The sequence below is a fragment of the Cupressus sempervirens genome, chromosome 9 (assembly GCF_028749045.1).
Source record: "Cupressus sempervirens isolate cs-2001-9-10 chromosome 9, ASM2874904v1, whole genome shotgun sequence".
NCBI classification, from domain to species: domain Eukaryota; kingdom Viridiplantae; phylum Streptophyta; class Pinopsida; order Cupressales; family Cupressaceae; genus Cupressus; species Cupressus sempervirens.
In genome coordinates this window covers 560626686-560652610 of record NC_143126.1, presented here as the reverse complement: position 1 = coordinate 560652610, position 25925 = coordinate 560626686, and the positions used below count along the sequence as shown (strand labels likewise).

At 38.3% G+C, this 25925-nt stretch overlaps 1 pseudogene; it reads right to left on the bottom strand.

Moving 5' to 3' along the window:
* Nucleotides 1-2520: 2520 nt before the first annotated feature.
* On the bottom strand, nucleotides 2521-25270 carry LOC149539883 (mitochondrial arginine transporter BAC1-like; annotated as a pseudogene).
* Nucleotides 25271-25925: the final 655 nt, after the last annotated feature.

The window sequence follows — 25925 nt, the reverse complement described above, 5'->3', positions numbered from 1 at the left end:
GGCTTGGTCCCACCAAGCCCATGTCATGCCTTTCCTCAAGGAAAAACCCAATGCAAATTCCCGCCCATGGAAAATTATCGCACATGGCATTAGAATTGGGCACCCAATTTGTAATTAAAAAATCGGGTGTCCGATTCTAATTTAGCCATTATCAAAATTGTGCACCTGATATTTAAACAATCATGTACTTGATTAACACTAGTACATTTGAGGTCATTTTTTGACCATTATTGGTCAAAATTTTGACCCAATTTTCGACCAAATCTCGACCAAGTTTGATCAACCCATTGGTAGATAATTTTTTGGTCAAAATTTTGACCAACCTATTGGTTGGTTGAAACCTTTGAAACATGTTGGCACAAGTTCTGCCAAGCATTGGTCAAAAGCTGCCAAGTATTGGTCAAAATTTTGACCAATGGTTGGTCAAAAACAACCAAGCATTGGTTGAAATGTCGACCAATGCTTGGTAGAAAATTGTCAGGCATTGGTAAAAAACAACCAAGCATTGGTCAAAATTTTGACCAATGCTTGGTAGAAAATTGCTAAGCATTGGTTGAAATTTCGACCAATGCTTGGTCAAATTTTTTTTCAGGCCTACACTTGTTGAGGTCCACTTCAACAATGGCCCTTCTTGTGAAATTGTTGTCGAAAACCTTTCTAATGAGATAATGTGTTATGAGCTCTTCATCAGTGGGATGGAACGTGAATCCAAGAGGCAGTTGTGCATCACCCATATCATGATTGTAACTAAAGTTAAGAGCCTCTATTATTGAATTCTCTTCCCTATTACCCAAATGAACATCCCACTGATGAAGAGCTCATAACACATTATCTCATTAGAAAGGTTTTCGACAATAATTTCACAAGACGGGCCATTGTTGAAGTGGACCTCAACAAGTGTGGGCCTCAGGGAGGGTTCAATTCCCTCCTCTATTATTCACTATGCGTATAATCCCACACACCCATTTGATCTAGAATGATGATATGTAATGAATGCTGAGTGTCTGTGCTGAATGCTCCAAAACCATCCATTTCATGCCTTCAACTGTACACAATGTCTTTCTAGTTTCTTTCTACTCGCACACCCATTTCATTTCATATGATCATCTAAAAATTGTGTCACTCTAAGCTCTCAACTATTTCCTCTTGATTGATCATCTCATAATTGGTGAATGAGAGCTTTGGGATAAGCTATAGGCTTCCATCAAAGCATAAAGGATTTTGTCAGACAATGTAGATGAAGTAGTAGCATTTGCCTTGGGAGACATGCTTGCAAAATGGAAGCATAGATAAGTCATGTGAACTATTTGACAGGATGCCTAAATGCAATGTGGTCATCAAAAGCCATGGTTGTTGGATATGCGCCACAAAATAGATATATTGAGAGAATATATTTGTTTAAGTTGCAACTGCCCTGGTAGACATGCATGCAAAATGTGGAATCATAGGTAAGGCATTTGAACTATTTTATTGATTGCCTCCATGAAATGTTGTCTAATGGCAAGCCAATATTGCAGGATATGCATATTGATTTGTTGAATATATCCAGATGATGTAGTGACATTCTTGTTACTGCAACCAATGCCAAATATGTATAAAACTGGGATTCCAACTCTTGTTGAGGTTGTAAATTATGTTTAACATAGTCTCAAGCCATAATAGTTTTCTATCTGCCAAAATTAGAAAGAGAATCATACAAACTTGTGCGGGCTCTTTGTATTTTCTTTGATATGATATTCAAGAAAAGGATGAGAAAAAAAACTCTAAATAAGCAGGCAAGCTCTCCATGTGCTCTACACCCCACAAGTAAATATACTCTAATAAAAGAGGCAATCAAAAACCAATTCACTTTGCATTTGTAACCTTGGGCAGGCTCTTAGCAACATGCTTGCATTGAACCTTTGACGTAAAGGAGAAATAGACAAGCTCATAACCCTCAGGAAGCCTTTCTTAGATAAGAAGTTTCTGAGAAGACACAAATCCTCAATAATAATGCTGCTACGATTTTCTTTTTTAAATCCAAACAAAGTTGTATTATCTTGGGCAGAGGAGACTACTGTTGTTTTTGGTTAAGGATCCTTTAGGTCAGTAGAATCATGTGCAAACTAGATGTGACATTGTAGTAAGAAAACTGTAATAAGAGCTAGGAGCTTGCCTAGTGATTAGGGCTCGAGACTAGACACTGCATGAAGCATTTGTAGGCATCTGAGTCTGAAGTGTCACCAACACAAAATCAAACTGAAAAGGAAATTTGGCGAATAGAACTAAATAAAAATAGTTCTCTTGAGTAAATATCAACATTGTATGAATAATACCATTACAGTGCACTATACTTGGTACAAATATATTGTTGGCTGAGTCCCATGACATAATGCCAGTTCCTAGGTACGTCAATATGCCTACTTATCTAGGTATATCATTTTGTTATAGATAAAGGACAATCTACTGAAAAAAGAAAAGACCACTTTTTACAAATTAACATAGGTATAAACCTATTCATCTCTGAAGGTAATGCTCTTACTACCGTTTCACTCGCAGTAAATTTGTTGTAAGTTCCCAAGTGACGATAGGTGTAGCATTAGCAGGGAAAGCTCTCACCAATGTAGGCCCCAAGCCAGCATATAATCCTCTAAAACTGAGTTCTCGATAAATTTTCCATAGAATTGGGAAATGGTTTCATGTTCATTAATATGAGCACTTATTGCTTTTAAATTCATCTATTGGTTATCTAAGACTAATTAGTAGAATAGATCCTAGACAAAAGGATAGAAGCTAAGTCTCGTGGTATTTGAATATTTAATTTTTAATCTTTTAATTAGAACATTCTATATACCCACTATAAAATAAGCATGCAAACAATTGGTGTTAGTATCGTGAATGATAAATTTTTTATCCAGAACATAAGAAAACATGAAAATAAATGAATTAACCCAATTCAATAATCCAACCATCAATCCTAACAGATATCCTAATTGCTGTCATAAGAATCCAACAGCTTTGTAAAAGCCTAATCAAAATCTTTATTAAAAATTAATTTAAAAACATTTTTTCTAGAGTAGAGTCCATGTAAAAATGAAATTTTATGTCCTACCATCCTGATTGTGTGTATAGGATTTTTGTTGGCATTAATATTTGGAGCTGTTTGAATATGGGTTTTTGCAACATCGAGGGGCAAAATAGCTGACCAAAACTGCAAAGAAAATTACAAGTTTTGTTGCACACATTTGATCTGTAAAAATTGAGTTTAAATACTTAAATTGAAATTCCAACATTAAGGTTACATACCTCAATTCCTACAAGCCCACCAGAGACAACTCCAACTCCTGCTTCTATAAAAACTTTAGAAGAATAGTTGACAAATTGAGAAGACTGGGAATTCATTTGGGGATTCACCTTATCATGCATACTAATAAGTGAAAGCATATGATAACGATTCAATTCATAAGTACTGAAGAAAACTGTGTTTCTAATAGACTCCCTAAAAAATGTAGTTAGGCCACCATGAAACAAACCTTGTACCTGGAAAATTATGCACCAATGAAACAATCAAACAGTATCTTGTATAATGGAGGATACCACGTGAAGCATTTATATTGCATTTCTACAACTACATACCAAATAGTAACAACAATTTAACACCTTACCCTTTCATTTCTAAGAGTTTGTAGTGCACAGTCCAGAGGCCCAGCATATATCTACTGATGATTTTTCAGCTGCTTGTTGTCATTCTCCTGAACTTGCAATCTATATTGCAAAACAACAAATAGTCAATGGTATGGAGTCTAGAGTTCAATTTATATACATACAATAGATACAAAGTCTAGTTCTTGTTACCTTTATCAACTCTGCTGGGCACAGTACAAAACTTATTAATGCTCCACCAAAAGCCGTAGTAGGAACAACAATCTGAAGTTTGGGCTTGCCACTGCCAAGATATCCTCCCTTTCCAAAGAACCACCATGCCAAATATGATTGCATCAGGACCGCAAACATAAACTACACACTACAAAGAGGAAAAAGTACATCAAACGGTCGCACGGTCGCCAATATGCCTATGAAGATAAATCAATATGCCTACTTATCCAAGTATATCATTTTCTTACGGATAAAGGAAAATCTATTGAAAAAGGAAAAGACCACTTTTTACAAATTCACACAGGTATAAACCCATTCATTGTGGGAAAGTAGAAAGCAAATCTAAAGTACTAGTGATACAAACAAAAGTATCTAGCATCCAATCAGGCAATTCACCTTGAACATCCGTCCAAGTTGCTCAATGCACTCCATAACAAGTTGTTGGTGTGCTAAAACTTTTCTACTCTTCATAATTCTTACAATTGATGCATCAATTGCATAATGTCTATCTTTATCCACATCCTCAATCACCTTTTTTTCCTCATCCACTGGTTAAGCATTGTCCCTACATCAAAGATTTTGGTGCTTGATCACGAGATTAAGAAGCATGAAGACAAGAACAATGAGACCGCAAGGTTCTCAAGGTTAAGCACTTGCCACTTGCTAAATAAAGGAAGTACCTTGCGGTCTAGCAACCCACGTGAAGTACCCAATTAAGAGGATCCTACTAGAGAGTTGGTCAGCACATTCTTTTTCATTGTTGAGATATTTTAGAAACCCAGAACCCCAAATAGAAAAAGCAAACAAACAAATTCAAAAACATTTAAGCTTTACCCAATAATAATATCCCAGGAGTCCAAGAACAACATTTGACTACAAGGATGGTGACAAGAAGTGTGGAGCAACATCCCTTCAGACCATATAAATTCTTCTACAGTTCATGTTTTGAATGCCATAAAAACCTAGAATTAACATTAGAATCCATGGTTTGAATAATATAAAGTCTTAGAATCAATAAAAAAATCCATGGTTTGATTTATATGAAAACTTAGGACTAGTACTAATTTCATGCTTTGAATGCAATAAAGACTCAGAGTAGTCATATAATGTTTTGTAACTCAACAGATTAAATGTGTTGCAATAATTACCAGTTGTGATGTAGCAAGATGTGCATGAACCTACAATGTTCATCATACCAATGGCAATCATCTCTTTATTGCCATCAATTTTGTAGTTCTTGAACAGTGCAAAATTTCTGCCAATTGCTATTCCTTCTTGCATGGGACTCATTTAAATCATCTAGAGGTAATAAATTACCAACCAATGAACATAATTCAAGGGATTAGCTCTTACAGTGAGTGTGATGATGCCAATTATCAGTCCTACCTTCACAAGGGTCTTTAAATATTTGGCCTCAAAAACAAATAATTCAACAGTCAATGGGTTCAAACTACTTTTTAAGTGACCAACCTATTTCAAGCCACCCACAAAAACATTAGCAAAAGAAACATGCATTTTAGGACCAGAAAATCATGTTTAGAATAACAATTAGACATAATATCAAACAAATTGTTCCATACCCATCGTGTTTCAAACTCGGTAAATAACTAGTATCTTTTGGGTAGTGATACTGAACATGTATAGATCATAATAATAAGTGATTTGATAAGTGATTCATTCTACCATACTTAGATGTGAGTGAATTGAACACATTGTGCAGAAACGAATACAAGATAGTATAGAATAGTTGGTGATAGAAACTCATACAATCTCAACCCCGTGTTTATTAGCATGTGTAGCAAAAACCAGCACACTACTAAGAATTACAAATGTCAGAGGAGCAACTGCTGATATCCAAAAGAGCTTAGGATTTTTCTTACTTCGTCAAATCAACCCACAAGAATGAAAAAAAAGATCAACACCATATCAGACATTAGTCATTCCATGTTGTTTCTTCTTGTCATTATGAAGGCTAAGTATTATATGGATAGAAAAATGAAAGAGAATCACGAAGTTATGTTATAATACTGACAATTTAACGAGTGACGAGTAGAAAAGAGAGAAAGAATATTCCAAGCACTATGGTCTCCCACCTCCACTACACATTGATACAATTACTGTAGACACCTAAAAACCTTTAGAAAATAAAGTATTTTTATTTTCTGAAAAAGTCCTGATGACATCATCATTTATTAATTAAATAATTAATAAATTAATTAATTAATTTTTATGCCATTAAATCCCTTTATCTTAATTAAAAATATTTAATTAAGGAATCCCTCCCAAAAATGTTTAAATCTTATTTAAACATTATTTCCTTATTAATTAATTATTTAATTAATAAATTGACCAAAAATCCTAAAATAAATAAAAAAATTTATTTTTTGCCCAAAACTTGGCCAATTTCCTTATGACCAATAACCTCTTCCAAAATCTTCTAATCCTTCTTTAATTTCGATTAAAGGCTAATCTCATCATTTCCTACCCCTAACCCCAACTCAAAATATTTAATTAAGATTAAATATTAATCCTCATGTTTATTAAAAAAGTTTTAATAAATATCTCCTCAACCCAAACCCTTGAAATAAATAAAACTTTATTTATTTCCTAAAAATCTAATTTATCCTCACCCTAAGAAGTTCTAGACTCTTCTAGAAAGTCTTCATCCTCATCCTAGGAAATTCTAGACTATTCTAGAAAGTCTTTATCCTCATCCAAAGTCTAGACTCTTCTAGAAGATGTCTTTAACCCTAATCCTAATCCCCTCCTAACCTTGTCACATTCCCTAAACATGGGTTAAAACTTACTAACCCAAGCCAAAGCTAACAAATATCTCCTCCTTCACCCACCCTCATTAAATGCCATCCACTTGCCTATCCCTAAGCTAATCCTAAACCATCCTAATCCATCCTCTAATCATTTGCACAAGCCTAAGCAAGCTTAAAACCTTCCTAATCAAGTCCAAGTCGAATTTGCTCTCATCACCCTCAAAATATCTCAACCATAAAACTTTATGAAGTCCACTAGGTCATAAATGACTCTTACAAGCCCTTTTATTGCTCTTACAAGTCATTATGAGGGTCTTTATGAAGATTTTATCTCTTGAGCCTCCTTTGTTGACTCATCCTTGCCCTTTCCTCCATCCTCTCACCATGTGACATGTGTCACTCCTTGATTGGCTATAAGGAAGCACAATCCATGTGCTCTCCTCTCATGCAATCTGAGCCTTCCATAAGCTTTTTCCCATCCTTGCATCTTAGCCCTCAATCCCTCAAGCCTCTTGCCTATAAATTGGATCCTTCCCCTTTACAAAATAACACAATCCATGAAGTAAAGTTATAATGCTATTTTGAGAGCCAAATCCATACTAAAGCCATCTATCCACACCAAAAGTCCACAATCATCCATTGAAGCCTTTGGAAGCATATTGAGCATACATCTTATCTATTTAGACAAAGCTACTCAACAAGAGAGCTTCTCATTGAGAGAGCCCATTAATGGCTCATATTCTCAATTGAGAGTTCATCTTAGTCTATCTTGAAGTTTATGAATTTTGTTTAGTTTGTAGAAGCTTTATTTAAATTTGGTTTCTATTAGCATACTAACATTGCTCATATACATTTTGGCACGCCCGGTGGGACCCCGCATGGGTCATCTTCATTAGCTTTTTTAGTCAAAGTTTTGTATGTTATTTGCTGATTTTGGCTAATTTTTCTTGTTTTTGTGATTGGTAGGATTGTATAAATTGGTTTTGTAGGTCCACATGAGCATGAAGAACACAAAGGAACTCATAATCTATCTCATAGTGTTTGCAGATTTTTCAAGCTTATAGGTGGACAAAGAACTTGAAATTCTTCTTCCTCTTCTTGTCTATATTCTTCTTATTCCATCTATTTCTTCTTCTTCTTCTTGTGGGAGATCTTGGCGATTTTTTTTTAAGGAAGCAAAATCATACACACTTCTTTTTAGTGCTTAAAATGAACCCCCAAATCATACTTAAATCCATTGAAAAATTAAAAATTTGCAAGAAAGAAAAAATCTTTTAAGAAGTGAAACTAAACCAATCTAATCATTTGCATCCTTGCAACATCAAGGTTTTAGATGCATTCATGCAAAATTAGGAACACTTCATTTTTGGGAATTTAAAAAGAACTTCAAGTTTCCATTTCAAAAGGTTCAAAATCAACACTAAGTGCACACTAAAGTTCTTTTAAAAAATCTCATGAAAACTAAGAGTCCTAAATGGTTGCCAAAAATTGTCCTAAAAGCTTTGTTATTTGTTCCAAAAAAATGTCTTATTGCAAAATCTTGAATGTTTCTTAGGATTTTCATGCATCAAAACAATCTAGGAATATCATTTTTGGGCTTAAAATATGCAAACTAGAACACAAAATCTTGAATGAAAACCAAAGTCCAAAGAGTCATTTTCACTTTTGAGTTCAAAAAAATCTTGAATGATCTAAGGTTAAAACAAAGCACTTCAAAGTTCTTAAAACAACACACAAAATCTCAATCTTGAATGCTCAAAGGAAAAAACTTGAATGTTTAACCACTTGTCTTTGAATGCATGTTGCTAAAATCACTCTTGAATGCCATGGATTAAAATCAAATTTTCCTTGAATGCATGCTTAAAACAACAAATCCAATCTTGAATGCCAAGGATCAATTAACCATTGCAATATCAAACACTTCATTTGGAGCTTCTAAAAATTGAACAAAACAAATCTCTTTTCCACATGCAATCTAGGTAAAGTTTGATTTTTGGACATTTAAGAAACCTTGTTAAGTTAAAATACAAATTTGCAAAAATCAATTTGAGTAGTTCCTTGGACTCACCTCTTTTCTAATCACCCATCAAATATTAACCATTGGTTGCAATCTCAGTGCCATTTATGGGGATGGGTCTACTTGAAAAAGGTGTTAAATGTTCCACCATCTAACTCACTCACTTGGTCTTTGAATTTTTGCTTTAACTTTATCAAAATTCTTAAATGATCAAAACTCTAGATTAAATTGATCACACTTCAAGTTTGGGCACTAAAATTGAACAACAACTGACGTGGAGAGCCTCCGGGCGCGCGCTTGAAATCGAATCTCACACACTTTTGTTTTGGGCTTAAAACAAACTCACACTGAATCTTGAATGCCTTAAAGAAAATTAATCGATACTTGACGTGGAGGGCCTCTGGGCGCGCGAGTTTTCTTTTGTTGACCCTAACTCTTCTTATTGTTTGCATTGTTCGATCGATTTACTTTTGTTGGCACTTCAAGTTGGAATAAACATTGTATCTTAAACATGAGTGCTTGCAAAGTCTAGATCAAAAAACTTAAGCGTCAGTTGGTAAAAGAACAAGTGTGTTTTTTAGCCCAAGGTCATCCAAGTCTTCTCTCCCCTTGTCGTCTTTCGAGGCCATCTTGGGTGCATAAGATTAGGATCCAAAACCTTGTTTCTTTTTAGGAGGCCTGTTTGGGGATTTCATCACCCCTTGGATGACCTCAACTCCAGCGTTTTGGTGGAGTATAAGAATCGGAAGGTGAATCGAAAGACACCTCTCTTGGGATCAAGATTTTGTCACTCGGGCTAAGCCTCAAGGAACTTTATACCCTTGAGAAGTGAAAGAGGAGAAGTGGGTTACCGCTCCTCTCGGCTGTGTGACATCTTTTTGGGCTCATCTATGGATTTGGGCCTCACGTACCTTGGGTATATCGAGGACTCCTTAGCTAAACCAACTGTCAGCCTTGTAGACAACCATCTAGGATGTTAATGTGTTTGAGGTGACTGATCGAAACATTTGTAGAACATACACACTCCTTGGCGCAAGTATCACTTTTTGAGAATCAAAAACTTCTATCTGGTTGTTTCTATCTATTGCTTGATCTTTTATTTGTTGAATGAATGTTTGCCAAACTTGGTCAATCCTAGCTTAGGGCATACTTAGCGTAGTCATTGCCTATTCCAGAAGTTGAACGAGTTGAAGCAAAACAACCAAGATCTCTCAAAGCCAAGTAGATTCAGAAATTGATGTCAGAGCAACCCAAACCCAAACAGAAGTTCCACAAAGTTAAACTCAAACCATCTCTAGCATACCAAGAACTTTCAGCCAAGAGAAAAGAAATAACACCAAGCCCACAAATTGCCAAACTCCACAAAGTAGAGGAAAAAGCTACCGACGAAGCACTTCAAGAGGCCTGGTTGGAGCGCACCATCAAATTTAGCCAACATCCAGGAGTTAATCCTGCTTATGCCTTACCAACTAGGCATGATTTCTATGATTAGACACCCTTGTTTCTCCACATCTTCTTGGATAAGCTTCACTTTAGAGTCATTTTTGTAGAAAAGCCAGCCATCTTAGGTTATCCCCTTAAGCATTATTAGCTCATCCATCTCATTTAGAATCAAACCATCTAGCCAGCAATCAAAACCTCACATCCAAGCCTTAAAAATTGTTGTCACTTTTTCCAAAAGTTTGCCACTCCTAAAATCTTCCAAATCCATCAATCTCACCAAGGTTATCCCTTTGACAGAGCTTTGTCTAGGGTGATCCAGCTTTGTCACTTGTTATCCCTCATCACCTTGAGCTAAAGGTTGGGATCCACAAGTGGTCAATCTCGTGTTCTTCCTAAAGGATCATCAGTCTATCCTTAAGTTGACACAATCACCACCAAGCTTACACATAGGAAAGCAGACCTTTCGTGCTTTGGCAACATATCTTTGAAGTTAGAATCTCCAACCCAATCCTCCTTAGGTTTTGTCGTATAGCTTTGCCTTAACCTAGGAAATCATTTGCATAGAGAAGCCTTCCCCCTTTTGCATCCATCAGCATTATTGCATCTCATCCCTAAGAGCATTTTTCATGCCACCCGTCACTCGCTTAGCCAAGAAGAAAGAAACAATGGAGCCCTATCATTTGGATCGAATAGCCTCACCCCCCTTGAGCACTCAGCCATCCTTCAACGCAGAGAAAGCTATGCCATCACGTACTGACATTGAAGCTTTCATGAACCAACCAGGAAATGCAGTATTGGTAAATGCCATTATAGACAAGAACAAAGAGACAATCATGGCTAATTTTCGAAGGGAAAATGTAGGAACCTTTGACTTTGGAAGACCCCCTCCATTATCAGATCCATCTCACCCATTGTTTGGGTAGCTACCACCACCCATAGGCTCTTATGATCCAAATTATCGTCAATATATGCCAAAAGAAGAGCCTCCAGCCAATCCATATGATCCAACAGACCCAAACATACCATCATCCACCCAAGTTGAAATCTCCATGCCGCAAGCCAACCCAGCCACCACCACTCCATCCTTGGTTCATACCTCTCTGCTCCAAACCCCCTTTACCCAAAATAGCTCACCGTTCACCCCCTTCACTATTGCTGCTGCTGCTCCCCAACCCAGCCTTCCAAATCCACCCATCTCCCAAATCAGTGCTAGCATCTTTGGCCAACCTCAGCAATATACAACAGGGATGCCACCCATGGGGCCAAGTAATCAACCTTTCATCACCCCCAGCTTGTTCACTGCAACCCCACACACAATCCCATCATTTCCATTAGGTCTTGGGAGCTCAATAGCATTAGCCACAAATCTACAAGCTACTACCCTCACTCCACAAAGCTATCAAATCCCACAAGCTACTACCAATTTTCTACCAAGCTCCCAAGTGACCCCAGCCCCTGCCACCACTCTACCAAGCTTCCAAATCGAACCACAAAGCTATCAAACCCCATCAGTTCCATTCCCAAGCTTTCAATTCCCACCACCTCCACCACCAACTAATCCATTACCTCCAATTACCAACTAATTTTCAATGCCACTTCTAGGAGGTAATCCACCACCCCAGCCAACCACCAATTATTTGCAGATACCATCCCAAATGGGGGCACAACCCACATATATTGGTCAAACCCCACAAGCCCCCCAATCCTTTCCCCAAGCCTCTCAACCATCTTATACCTTACCTCCACAAAGAAATCCATTTATCCCACAGCTAGCTTATGTTCCTCAATCCCAACCTCAAATCCCATATCAACAACAAGCCTCGCAGCACATGCAGCAATATGCGCCACCTCTCCCTCAGCAACCTGTCATCCACCATGCAGCTGCCCAAACAATGTACAATCCCTATCAGCAAATCCCTCATAGCCATCCATATTCAGTGGCCCCATCTAGTACATACCTACCTCAAGGCACTCCTACATTGGGGGCACCCCAGCCATCACCTATCAATTCAGAATGGGAGCAAATGAAGATAGCTCTGAAAGTCATCCAAGAAGGGAATGATCCGAAGACATTCAAGTTTGAGAATGTGTGTCCTTACCCATTTGACAGAGCCATTAGCATGACACCATTTCCCAAACACTTTGAGGTACCCAAATTTGACAAATTCAGAGGAAAAGGAGACCCTGTCACACATATCAAAGAATTTTACATGCACTGCCAGGATGTAGCATACAATGATGTCTTCCTCTTGCGCCTTTTTCCCAAAAGCTTAGCTGGACCAGCTCTTGAATGGTTTTATAGAATCCCCTATGGTACAATTAAAAACTTTGCTGAATTATCTGAGGCATTTGTAGCCCAATATGCCCATCTTGTTGAAACAGAGCTATCAATAGTTGATCTTGTCCACACCAAGCAAAAAGGTGGAGAAAGCCTTGCCGAATACCTGCAAAGATGGCAAACCCTTACCACCCGCATATCCTGCACCTTGCCAGAACGCCATGTTGTGAAAATGTTTATTGATAATGCCCATCCTAGCTTGGCTCACCACATGACCATGAACTGTTTGCAAACCTACAAAGATATCAAAGAGAAAGGAATGATCCTTGAGCAAGGACTCATTAAAGATGGTGTGGTCAAGCTTTACAAGGAAGCCAACCAAAATCAATCACATTCCAATGACAAGTCTAGGTATTGGAACAAAAACAAGCACGTTGCAACAGATGGCGTCACTGACACCAGACATGTGAATATTGTTGGTCCTTCTCACAACCAGTCCAACCCACCATATCAACCAAAAAATCAACAAGCTATCAACTACCAACAACAGAATAACCAAAGCTATCAAAATCACAATCCAAGACCCAACTTCCAAGGGTCTAGCAATCAAGCTAATGCCATCAATGTAGCTGCAGGACAAAAGCCTAGATTCCAACCTACACCTAGAAACTATACACCCCTTGGTGAACCATTGGATGTCATTTTTGAGAAATTAGTCAAAGAAAACCTCATCAAATTTCCTCCTACCTAGAAAATTGACCCAAGCCAATCCAAAGCTGCATGGTACAAAGATAATGAGTACTGCAAATTTCATAGGGTAAAAGGTCACACTACCCTCAGATGCATGAAACTAAAAGACTATGTGCAGGACCTCATTGATCGGAAGGAAATCACTGTTGGTGCCCAAACCTCTCCCAATGCAGGCTTACAGATCTATCAAAATGCTTTTCCTCCACACCACAACCAAAATCCTGGAAAAGCACCTATCCAAACCAACAACAACAACACCAACAACCATCAGCCAAACCAACAGCATGGGAAGAACAATGACCACACTTCATCCTATATAGACTATGGTAGCCTTATAGGTTGTATATCCGAGAAAGAGCCTTCCGTCAATGTTATCAATATCCAAGGACCAAACAATGAGTGTGCAGTCACCACTCGAAGAGCACGATTTAACATCGCAGGCCCACCTGTTACACCAACACCATCAGCTCCATCAAAAAGCCAGTACAATATCTTGGAACACCTTGGGAACATGCCAGCACAAATCTCCATTTTAGACCTTCTTCGCACTAGTCCTGTGTACAAGAACATCCTTGATAGTGCTCTCATAGAATCTCGTGTCCCTTCTGATATCAATGCTACTGATTTTCGTAATCTTTTTGGACACCTCTCATCCTCATGTGCCCTATCGTTCAAACCCACCGACATACCCGTGGTCGAGCCAGATCACACCCTTCTGCTTCGCATAGCCATCATGGTATCCAACTTTGCTGTGAAAAGAGTAATGATAGATAATGGATCAGCCTTGAATATTTGCACCCTAAAATTCATAAAACAAGCTGGGTATACTGAGGCAGATATCATCAGTGAGGTTATCACCATCAAAGCTTATGACAACTTGGAAAGAACCACAGAAGGAACTATTTTGCTGCCAATCAAGGTTGGGCCAGTCATCCAAGAGACACTCTGCCATGTTATTGATCTAAACCTACCATTTAACATCCTCCTCGGTCGCCCATGGATTCATGCCATGAAAGCCGTTCCATCCACTTACCATCAGTGCATCAAATTTCCACATCAAGGCACTGAGGTAACCATCCATGCCGATCTAGAACCCTTTGCTTACTGCAATGCGGTTGAAGCTTCATATACAAACCATTGCCCTGGAATTGATATCGACACATCCATCGCCAGCTCATCCCACACTTATAATGACCCAGAAACCATCCTTGCCTCTACCCTGTCTACCGTGAAGATCAATAACAAAGGTTGTGGAGAGTATAGTCTGTCAGATGCATTTGCTGTCGAGGCACTCCCACTTGATCCACATGCCCATGGACGACCGACATATCACAAAGCTAAGGAAATTCCACCTCCTCGATACAAACAGTTTGGCCCAACAACCTTTGTATCCTCGAAAATCCCTCTTCACGAGGAGCTCACTCCAGATATCAACAAATGGTTACATAAGGATGCACCTCAAAGAAATCAAGCACGCCTTGATCACTTCAGCCAAAAGTATCCCCAAGAACATAAGCTCATCACTGACAAATGGAACTATCAAGGTGGTGGTCTAGGACCAGAAGAAAGAGGCATGCAGTGCCCCATCGACGCACACAAGTGGGAATCGAAGTCAGGTCTTGGCTTTGGCATACCCACAACTGGGGGCACCAATGAGAACGGTCACACTTTTTCAAACATTCACCGCGACCTTGTTGAAATTGAAGACATTCCTAAGGAAGTTGAAAAGAGAGCCTACGACAATATCCTAGACCAAATCTCCCTCGGAGACTCTGTTCTCCAAGAACTATCCATCCACCTCATTGACCTACCACTCGCCCATCCACAACTCATAGATTGGGACCAAACAAGTGTCATACACATTGATGAGTTCACATCAGAGGAGGCACTTCTAAGATTCATGGGAGCTGAAACTCCTCACAAGAAAACAAAGCCAGATTCTGCCTATATCTACAAGCTAGATCCCAAGGGGTATTTTGGAGAAAATCCCCAACCTAGTTCCGATACACCCAAAACTGGAACTAAGGTGAATCTGAGACTAGCTAAGGCAACGAACAGAACCCCTCAGCAAGAAAATCCAGAGCCACAAGAAGAACATGAGGATTTAGCATTGCCTCCTCAAGATAATCGACCAGAGGTGTCTTCTATTCTAATTGAGGATACTCGAGAAGTCAACATTGGTTCTTCAAAGATCCCCAAACTTGTTCACATTGCTGCATCCCTATCACAAGACCAAGCTGACCTCCTCTTTGAGGTCTTAAGAGAGAACATTGGCCGATTTGCATGGTCATATCAGGACATGCCAGGACTTGATCCAAAGCTTGTAGTTCATCATCTTGCAGTTGATCCAAAGATCAAGCCCGTCAGACAAAAGCTTAGAAAAATGCACCCCAAGGTAGCATTATTGGTCAAAGCTGAATTAGAAAGAATGTTAGCTGCTAAGGTTATCTGACCTATCAACTACTCAGAGTGGATCTCCAACATGGTCCCTGTCACTAAACCTTCCGGTGACATCAAAATCTGCACTGATTTTAGAGATCTTAACAAAGCTTGTCCAAAAGATGATTTTCCCTTGCCCAACATAGATATGATTGTAGATCTTACAGCTGGACATGAAATTTTGTCCCTCATGGATGGATTTTCTGGGTATAATCAAATCAAGATTGCAGAAGAGGATCAGCATAAGACAGCATTCACTACCCCTTGGGGAACCTTTTGCTACAACATGATGCCTTTTGGCCTAAAGAATGCTAGGGCTACCTATCAAAGAGCTATGACAGCCATTTTTCATGATCTCATCCATAGCATTTTGGAGGATTATGTGGATGATATCTTGGTCAAGTCTCATACCTTCATGGATCATCTTGCTGACCTAGAGAAAGTCTTTGATAGGTTAGCCAAATATCATCTCATGTTGAATCCCAAGAAATGTGTCTTTGGGGTCACATCTGGAAAGCTTCTAGGTTTCATAGTTTCTAAACAAGGTATAGAGATCGACCCCAAGAAGGTCAAGGCTATCTTAGACATGCCTCCTCCCCAGACACTGCGACAGCTTCACTCTCTTCAAGGAAAGCTCCAATCTGTTCGGCGCTTCATCTCCCAGCTTGCAGATAAGTGTACACCATTTTCACATTTACTGAAGAAGGATGAGAACTTCAAGTGGGATCCTTTATGTCAGCGCAGCTTTGACCATCTCAAGCAGTATCTCATCAATCCCCCTATCTTGGTTCCACCAATTCCTGGTCGTCCCCTAATTTTGTACATATCAGCAACACCTACTGCTCTAGGGGCACTTCTAGCACAGCTTGATGACTACAACAGAGAAAGAGCCATCTACTACATCAGTAGAACCCTAGTTGGTTATGAACTCAATTACACTCCTATGGAAAAAGCTTGTTTGGCAGTTGTTTTCTCAACTCAAAAGCTTCGCCATTACATGCTAAGTCATACCATCCAACTAGTCTCCAAGATTGACCCTCTCAAGTATATGCTCTCTAGAACAGCACTTACAGGTCGTTTGGCCAAATGGGTTATGCTCCTTAGTGAATTTGACATCCAGTATGTGGATAGAAAGGCAATCAAAGGGCAAGCTATAGCAGATCACCTAGCTGATGCACCTCTAATAGATGCTTATCCATTGATCATAGAATTTCTAGATGAGCATATCTGTCTAATTGAAGAACAACCCCCATGGAAACTTTATTTTGATGGCTCATACACATCTCATGGATCAGGGGCAGGAATATTGTTGGTCACACCTCAAGGAGATTACATTCCAAAAGCCTTCAAGCTACAATTCCCTAGCACCAACAATATAGCTGAATATGAGGCCCTCATAGCAGGATTAAAGATAGCTGCAGAATGGAACATTGTTGAGCTACAAATCTTTGGCGATTCTCAGCTCATCATCAAGCAAGCCCTAAATGAATATCAAACCAAAGATGAAAAGCTATTACCCTACAAAGAGCTAGTTGATCAGCTAACCCAACATTTTACAAAGCTTCAGTTTACACAAGTGCCTCGAATACAGAACAAAGCAGCAGATGCTATGGCTACTATAGGCTCGCTCTTGGAAATTCCCCAAGCAGCTACACAGTATGAGTTTTTAGTGGAGCAGCTCCTCACACCCGCCTATGCGAATGAGGATTCAAACCATGTTTGTATCTTGGTTGGTCCCCAATCCCCTTGGTACCATGAGATTCATGCTTACCTTAACAATGGTATCATATCCCCTCACCTCACACGTACCCAACGCCAGAACCTCATCCGAAAATCATCCCGCTATGTTATCATAGCCAATACCCTATATCGTCGGGGTTATCACGATACTCTCTCTCGATGTTTAGACCAAAATGAGGCCGCGATGGTGTTAAAGGAAGTACACTCTGGACTTTGCGGTGCCCACACGAGTGGTATTGTCCTAGCACGACAAATCCTTAGAGCAGGCTACTATTGGCCTACCATTGAAGAAGACTCCTGTGACTTTGTCAGAAAGTGTCTCCCATGTCAGCAGCATGCAAATCTTATGCACGCTCCGGCACAGGATCTACAGCCTATTGCACCACCTTGGCCTTTCGCTTGTTGGGGCCTTGATCTAGTTGGAACTATCACGCCCCTCTCATCTGATGGACATAAATGGATAATAACAGCTACAAACTATTTCACTAAATGGGTGGAAGCAGTCCCCCTAGTCTCAGCTACAGGAGTTCAGGTCTCCAAGTTCATCTTGTACCACATTGTTTGCCGCTTCAGCATCCCATCCACCATCTTCACCGACCACGGAGGTAACTTTGAAAATCTCAACATGGAAGAATTATGCACTTCCCTCCGCATCCATCATCGCTTTTCTAGCTCATATTTCCCACAAGGTAACGGCCAGGCAGAGGCAACTAACAAAACCCTCCTCAAAATTCTAAAGAAAGTTGTCAATGATTCCGGCCGTGATTGGCAACTACAAATAAATCCAGCCCTATGGGCCTATCGAACTTCCTTTCGTACATCCACAGGCACAACTCCATACTCCCTAGTCTATGGTGCCGAAGCGATACTACCTATAGAGGTTGAACTTCCCTCCTTGCGCATATCTTTGCAAGGGCAAATATCAGATGAAGAATATAGAGTAGCTCGACTCACCCAGCTAGATCTCTTAGATGAGAAGCGGCAACAAGCCTATGATCATCTCACAGTCTATCAAACTCGTCTCAAAAGAAATTTCAACAAGAAGGTGCTTCCACGACACTTTCAGCCAGGCGACATGGTCCTCAAAGAAAACATGAAAGTCCAAGTAGATCGAGAAAAGAAAGGCAAGTTTGAACCTACATGGCTTGGTCCTTATGTTGTCACTGCTTCCTTTGGCTCTGGAGCTTATCAGCTATCTACACCAGAAGGAGAACTCTTGAATGATCCTACTAACATCATTCATCTCAAGAAGTTCTATGCTTGAAGATCCTTGGTATACCAGGCTTTTGAAAAATACAAAAGAAAAAAATAGTAAAGAGAAATAAGCGTCCAATGGTGAAAACTTGGCAATTCAAGCACCTTGAATAGGTACCTTGGTGAAAACTTGGTAATTCAGGCGCCTTGTGTACTAAAGACTAATCCATTATCTATCACTATCCTATCCCTCATCCATTTACCCACCATCCCATAAGACACACTTGCTTGTTCCCTTGGTGTTCCAACCAAATATCCAAAATTTGATGAAGCTTGTAAATACCTCCTGTACAGCTTGTAAATCTTGTACCAAAGCTTGTATTATACCTTGTAAGTCTTGTACCATACCTTGTATATCCAAATCTTGTCCAAAGCTTGTACCATACTCCAAATTGTAGATAATCTTGTATCCTAGCTTGTATCCTATCACATGCACCCAAAGAATTCCATTTTCCTTAAGCTTTTCACAAACCATCTACCTATCCACCTATCACCTATTATAGACATCCCATCCTTCACAAACATTTCCATCTCAAAAAAACCAAAACATGAACAAACTTGTACATTTGTAACATATCTTGGTCCATCAGCTTGTACATCCTCTTTAACTTAGTACCATTGTATCTATCCAGCGTTCATGTCAGTTCATCCTTGATCAGCATCTTGCACCCATCACATCTTGGTTAGCTATTCCAACGCATCCTTTAGCTAGATTTCCTATCACCAAAGTGTTATCTTTCTTAGTTCAGCTTGCCAGATGCATCACTCATCCAAATCCACCAGCTTCGGTGCTCTCCGATAGGTCCTTGCAGGATATAGCTTTCCTCATGTCTGATCTTGGTCCGTTAGTACCTCATCCTACCCATCTCGTTGGCAAACTGTTCTCTTTTGGATTTTCACTTTCTTTTGATTTTCACTTTCTTTTGATTTGGGATCTTCCCCTTTGGGTCTTGAAGTATCTTTTCCAAGCTATCTCCTTGTTCCCTCCTCAAGGTTGCCACGATCTTCCATATCATGGTATGCTGCGAATGGGGCAATTAGAGCGTAAGGTCTTGATCAGGTATTTCGTTTGTTTTTCTTTTCTGCTTGTGGGTTCTCCAATGTCGTTTCCACGCTGCTTCCTCTAGGATTCATGTGTGATGTTGGGGCAATCCTTGCATGTTTGTTTTGAGTTAGTTTGTCAATCCTTTGGATGGTTGGTGAAAAGGCCTTGATGTTCTTGGTAACCTTGGCAATTAACCAATAGTCCTATAGCAAATCTAGTGCTCAACTACATGGTGGTACTTCTCTTTGAAGTATCCCCCCGCTCAAAAAGCTTCAATGGGTTTCCTTCATCTCCATTGTCCCCCATCCATATCCAGCATCCATCTCTCCTACCCCAGCTTATGCATTAGTATCTCTTTGAATCACTCATCACTCTTAGCTTTAGGGATCTACAATCCTAGTCTTAGGGATCCACCAATCCAAATCAATCCACCAAGCCTCATCTTTCGAGATCCACAATCCTAGTCCTAGGGATCTCCGAAACCCATCTTCCGCCAATCTAACTCTTTGAAATCCTTTTGCATCAGCTTTATAATCCGCTCATCCATCTCCCTATCCTGGATTCTTTTTTATAGCACTTTGCTCCTTCATCCTCTGCAATCCCTAAAGGTCTTAAGCTTGTTTCCTCTTGTGCCCCTGATTTCCCTTTATCATCCTCTCGTAGTGAGAGTTTGAGCTAATTCAGCCCCTTCTCTTTGCCAAACCTGTGTCTTGGCTCATCTCAATTTCTTGTACTTTTCAAGAAGTCATCGAGCCTCGCTTTCTCTCCCCGCTGCCTTCTTGAGGGGGCATCTCACAGTCCATTCTCTCCTCTTCTGCTCTAGCCTTGGGCATCTTATTTTCTTATCTTTGATGCCATGCCACTTGCGGCATCACATCAAAGAGGGGCAAAATGTAGACACCTAAAAACCTTTAGAAAATAAAGTATTTTTATTTTCTGAAAAAGTCCTGATGACATCATCATTTATTAATTAAATAATTAATTAATTAATTAATTAATTTTTATGCCATTAAATCCCTTTATCTTAATTAAAAATATTTAATTAAGGAATCCCTCCCAAAAATGTTTAAATCTTATTTAAACATTATTTCCTTATTTATTAATTATTTAATTAATAAATTGACCAAAAATCCTAAAATAAATAAAAAAATTTATTTTTTGCCCAAAACTTGGCCAATTTCCTTATGACCAATAACCTCTTCCAAAATCTTCTAATCCATCTTTAATTTCGATTAAAGGCTAATCTCATCATTTCCTACCCCTAACCCCAACTCAAAATATTTAATTAAGATTAAATATTAATCCTCATGTTTATTAAAAAAGTTTTAATAAATATCTCCTCAACCCAAACCCTTGAAATAAATAAAACTTTATTTATTTCCTAAAAATCTAATTTATCCTCACCCTAAGAAGTTCTAGACTCTTCTAGAAAGTCTTCATCCTCATCCTAGGAAATTCTAGACTATTCTAGAAAGTCTTTATCCTCATCCAAAGTCTAGACTCTTCTAGAAGATGTCTTTAACCCTAATCCTAATCCCCTCCTAACCTTGTCACATTCCCTAAACATGGGTTAAAACTTACTAACCCAAGCCAAAGCTAACAAATATCTCCTCCTTCACCCACCCTCATTAAATGCCATCCACTTGCCTATCCCTAAGCTAATCCTAAACCATCCTAATCCATCCTCTAATCATTTGCACAAGCCTAAGCAAGCTTAAAACCTTCCTAATCAAGTCCAAGTCGAATTTGCTCTCATCACCCTCAAAATATCTCAACCATAAAACTTTATGAAGTCCACTAGGTCATAAATGACTCTTACAAGCCCTTTTATTGCTCTTACAAGTCATTATGAGGGTCTTTATGAAGATTTTATCTCTTGAGCCTCCTTTGTTGACTCATCCTTGCCCTTTCCTCCATCCTCTCACCATGTGACATGTGTCACTCCTTGATTGGCTATAAGGAAGCACAATCCATGTGCTCTCCTCTCATGCAATCTGAGCCTTCCATAAGCTTTTTCCCATCCTTGCATCTTAGCCCTCAATCCCTCAAGCCTCTTGCCTATAAATTGGATCCTTCCCCTTTACAAAATAACACAATCCATGAAGTAAAGTTATAATGCTATTTTGAGAGCCAAATCCATACTAAAGCCATCTATCCACACCAAAAATCCACAATCATCCATTGAAGCCTTTGGAAGCATATTGAGCATACATCCTATCTATTTAGACAAAGCTACTCAACAAGAGAGCTTCTCATTGAGAGAGCCCATTAATGGCTCATATTCTCAATTGAGAGTTCATCTTAGTCTATCTTGAAGTTTATGAATTTTGTTTAGTTTGTAGAAGCTTTATTTAAATTTGGTTTCTATTAGCATACTAACATTGCTCATATACAATTACAAGAAGAGAATAACAATAAGTTGGCAATATACTTTATTCAAGAAAAAATTCTTTACTCCAGATGTATTCAAATCAAAAGGTTGCTGATTCATTGCATATAAACATACCTTGTGAGTTTGTCCCCTTACTAATCTCATGGCAGACACTATGTCTTTCTCTGTAGTAAAATGTTGAAGACCAAGAATACCTTTTAGCTGTTGGAGAGAAACAATAGTGGCTGCTCCAACCATGAAACCCATGATAGTTGCATGCAATAGAAAGTCTATAATGAATCCCAACCTGTAGTAGAATCATAAATGATGTGACACATACTATTAGTGACCAAAATCCAGCTGTTTGGCTCCACTGAAAAAGATTCTAGTGTTGTCCATGAACTTTAAATAGTTATATAAATAAGTATGACTTTCTCATGCCAACCCAAATAATCAGAATTACATAACTAAAAATAGAAATATGGGACTTGTTAAAACCATTGAATTACATGAGTTTTTAGTGCAAGCCTCCCACTCAATTATGTACAGTCACATGTATCTTCTCTATAAAAGAAGAATCCTATGAAGGAAAGACATTGAGAGGCTTGCATAGTGACATTATTGCATTATTAGACATGTAAATCATCAACCTGAAAATGCCCATGCTTGCTTGAAAAATCCCAGCAAAGAATGTTGCAGTTAGGGCCAAGTGCAAAGCCAATTGAGGATTTTGTGATGGGGAAACCTCCTTGGCAATCAATGATCCTATAAGAAGTGACAATATCACCAATGATCTGTAAGATGGTTTATAGCCTCTTCCAAATCACCCGAGAAACTTTGAGATTAGAACAAATGCAAAAGGCAATCTATGTGATACCCTTCCAGAAATAATATATGACAGCCACTCTATAGATTCTATTAGCAAAGAGTTATACCATTTGACATTGCCTCCATTGCTTTGCCCTTGGCTGCTTGGGTAGAATCTCATTGCTCTTCAATTACTTCAACAGAAGGATTTCCCATCTTTCAGTAACTACATATGTTAATTAAGGAGTTGATGTTAACAACATCAATCATGTAGAAGCTCCAAAAGCAATACTAACTCAGACTCAGAATGTACTATGACATACATATTTTAGTTTTCAATAGAAAATATTATCAATCAAAGCCTTACTTTCTGTGGGGGGTAATTGTCTGGTTCAACAACTCCTTCATTGTCAAGTTCAATGTCTGATTCAACAATCTCATCATCACAAACGTTTTCTTCTGACACTTTTGGTGTATCGCTTGAAGTACCAAATTGTTCATCCAGATCTATATCATCATCACTTTCATCCTTGAAAGTACTTTTTTGGAGCACATTTTACAAAAAATTAGTTAAAAAAACTACAAACATTTTGGATTCTCATGAACATTATAATTCAGATCAGTATAAAACTCCATAGAAACTGATAAAATTGATTCAACACATGCTTGCTTTGTTACAATTCCTACCCGAAACTCCTTGGAATAACACTAGTGAGTTCTCAGGTGAGAATAAAGTTAAATATGGGAACCAATTTTTATTTAGAAAACCAACTAATACAACGCAAAATGTACACAAAAGAAAACTTCAAAAGCACAAATACCAACAAAGATGTTTGGGACTCAACTTTGGAGTACAAATGTATGATATTAAGATATTTTATAAATTGTAATTCTAATATAAACCTTCCTGCTAAATCATAATATGCTTGTTTGCCTCAAAAATACACAACTGAATCCTAATAGTAAGATCACAATTTGACTTCTTATGTAAAATATCTCCTACTTATCAAGCTTCAAATATCTTAATCTTTTTCTACTTACTTCTTCTAGTAATGCTTGAGAATTCAATGGGACTTAAATGTTTCAATTTGAAACAAGTACAAATTTCTCGATATCTAAGTGTCCAAGTCATTTGCTATAGACTACACTAATGCAATGTCTTTGTTCCTCATATATTTTGCCTAAGAAATTAATTGAACTAACTAATTAAATATCAAATTGTCTTGATATTACTGATATTCTTTCATTCCATCCATCCCATATGATGATTATCAGGAGAATTTTCCAATAGAATTTAAAGGTTTTCTTTCAATTTTCAATGTCTATCATTCTATAAGGGACTTAGTAAATTTGGACAAGGTCCTTTCTAGGTTCAAGTATTTTCACAAAGAAGAACACGAGAAAAATTTGGTCATTGAGGGGGCGTTCCAGATACTTCTATGCTGTAAAAATAGTATTAACTATTTAAGTTATTACAAGCTCAACGCAGTAACCACAAGTACACTTAGCTAGTTTGCTAAAGTCTTGATTCCCAATTAATAGGTTGCATTAAATGCAAGAATGCCATAATTGATCTTAATATTAGCATTAGTAATGATTTGTTGTATTGAAATCATAGATTGGTGAAGCCAATGGAAAGAGCTGTTTATTAATGAATTTTTAACTAAAATCATGTATCAGTGAAACCCATGGTAAAAGAATTCAAATTACTAGATGAAACTTATTCTGTGAGCCCATATATTTGAGTTGCAGAGTTTTTCCACACAATCTTTCTCCATCATCATATATTGACCATTCAACTTCATGCAAAATTTATACAACTGTGGTACTTGGTAAATAACATTCATTCCTTTGCATTTTCTTCATCTTCTGCTTCATTCACATTGACTATGAAAGTGTACTCTTGATCACACCCAAGCTATCAATCACAGATGAAATATAGTGTATATGTCTTCTCTCCAAGCTCTGAAGGTGCAGTAAACCCAAGCTTGACTTTAGTCTTCCTTTGGAGCAATACCCTCTTAATGGCCAGTAGCTGATTGCTTTTTAAATCCCCAATTACTAGCCACCATACTTCTTCCTTTTCTTTGGGATACCTTGATGCATCAACTGGACCCAACTCATGTCTACCTTCAAGATCTCTTTCTAGAGTGACTTGCACTATTACATTCTCTCCAACCCTCACATTATCACTGTCAACTATGTCATATGCCAAATCAATGTTTGGGAAGTGATTACAAAAATGAGCAATGTCTAACAGTTGTGAATTTGTCATTTGTAACAATTCACACCTTTCATCATCCTCCATCTCAACTAAATCAAAAATAGTTTCAATGTTTTTCCCTCGATTTTCATGGCACTTCTTAGCAAGTTCCTTGGTGAAATGTGGACGCTGTAACAGGACAAAATCACGGTCCCAAAGACCTTGTGTAAGCATTTGGCTCAATTCCATTGCTGCAAGATTTGGATTGAACCAACCATTACTAGAAATAACATCCACCATAGCTTGAAGGAGCTGGTTAGTAGAAAGAAGCTCATTGATCTAGTGTTTGGTTGCCAGCTATGACATGCCTTGAAAAGTGAGCTTACAAAAATGCATTTGCCTTTACATGTGGATCGGTATATTTTGGTTTGTGAATAGCAAACTTTTGATGATTTATCAATTTTCTTATTGTTTCTTCTTCACTTGGCTGTATGGGAAGCTGTGAATACTCTGAGGTAGAAGCAAGAATTTCAAGAAGCTCTTTTAGCTTTGTCTTTGCAGACAAGGATGAGTTGAAGAGTTCAATGGTGGTATAGCTAATATAGTAGTAAGATCCTATCATCCCCAGGTTCAAAGGAGAAAGATACATATCATCTTCTATGGAAACACATTTTCTTGATTCCAATTCACTCAACGTACTCTCTATAAGCTCAAAAAGGTGGTCTGACAAATGCCTATGGCTGACACCTTGAAGATTATAGTAATTCAGATTCTATGCGAGTCTTCAATAGAAGAATTTCCAAGTAAGATAGTCTACAACATCCTACTTACTTTCAATAGTACCCATGAAAACTTCAGCATTGATATGATCATGGAGAAAGTGATCTAGATGACTCTCCATGGGAAATGGCTCATATAAGATTTTTTTGTAATATTCTTTATGAGGTGCATGGCA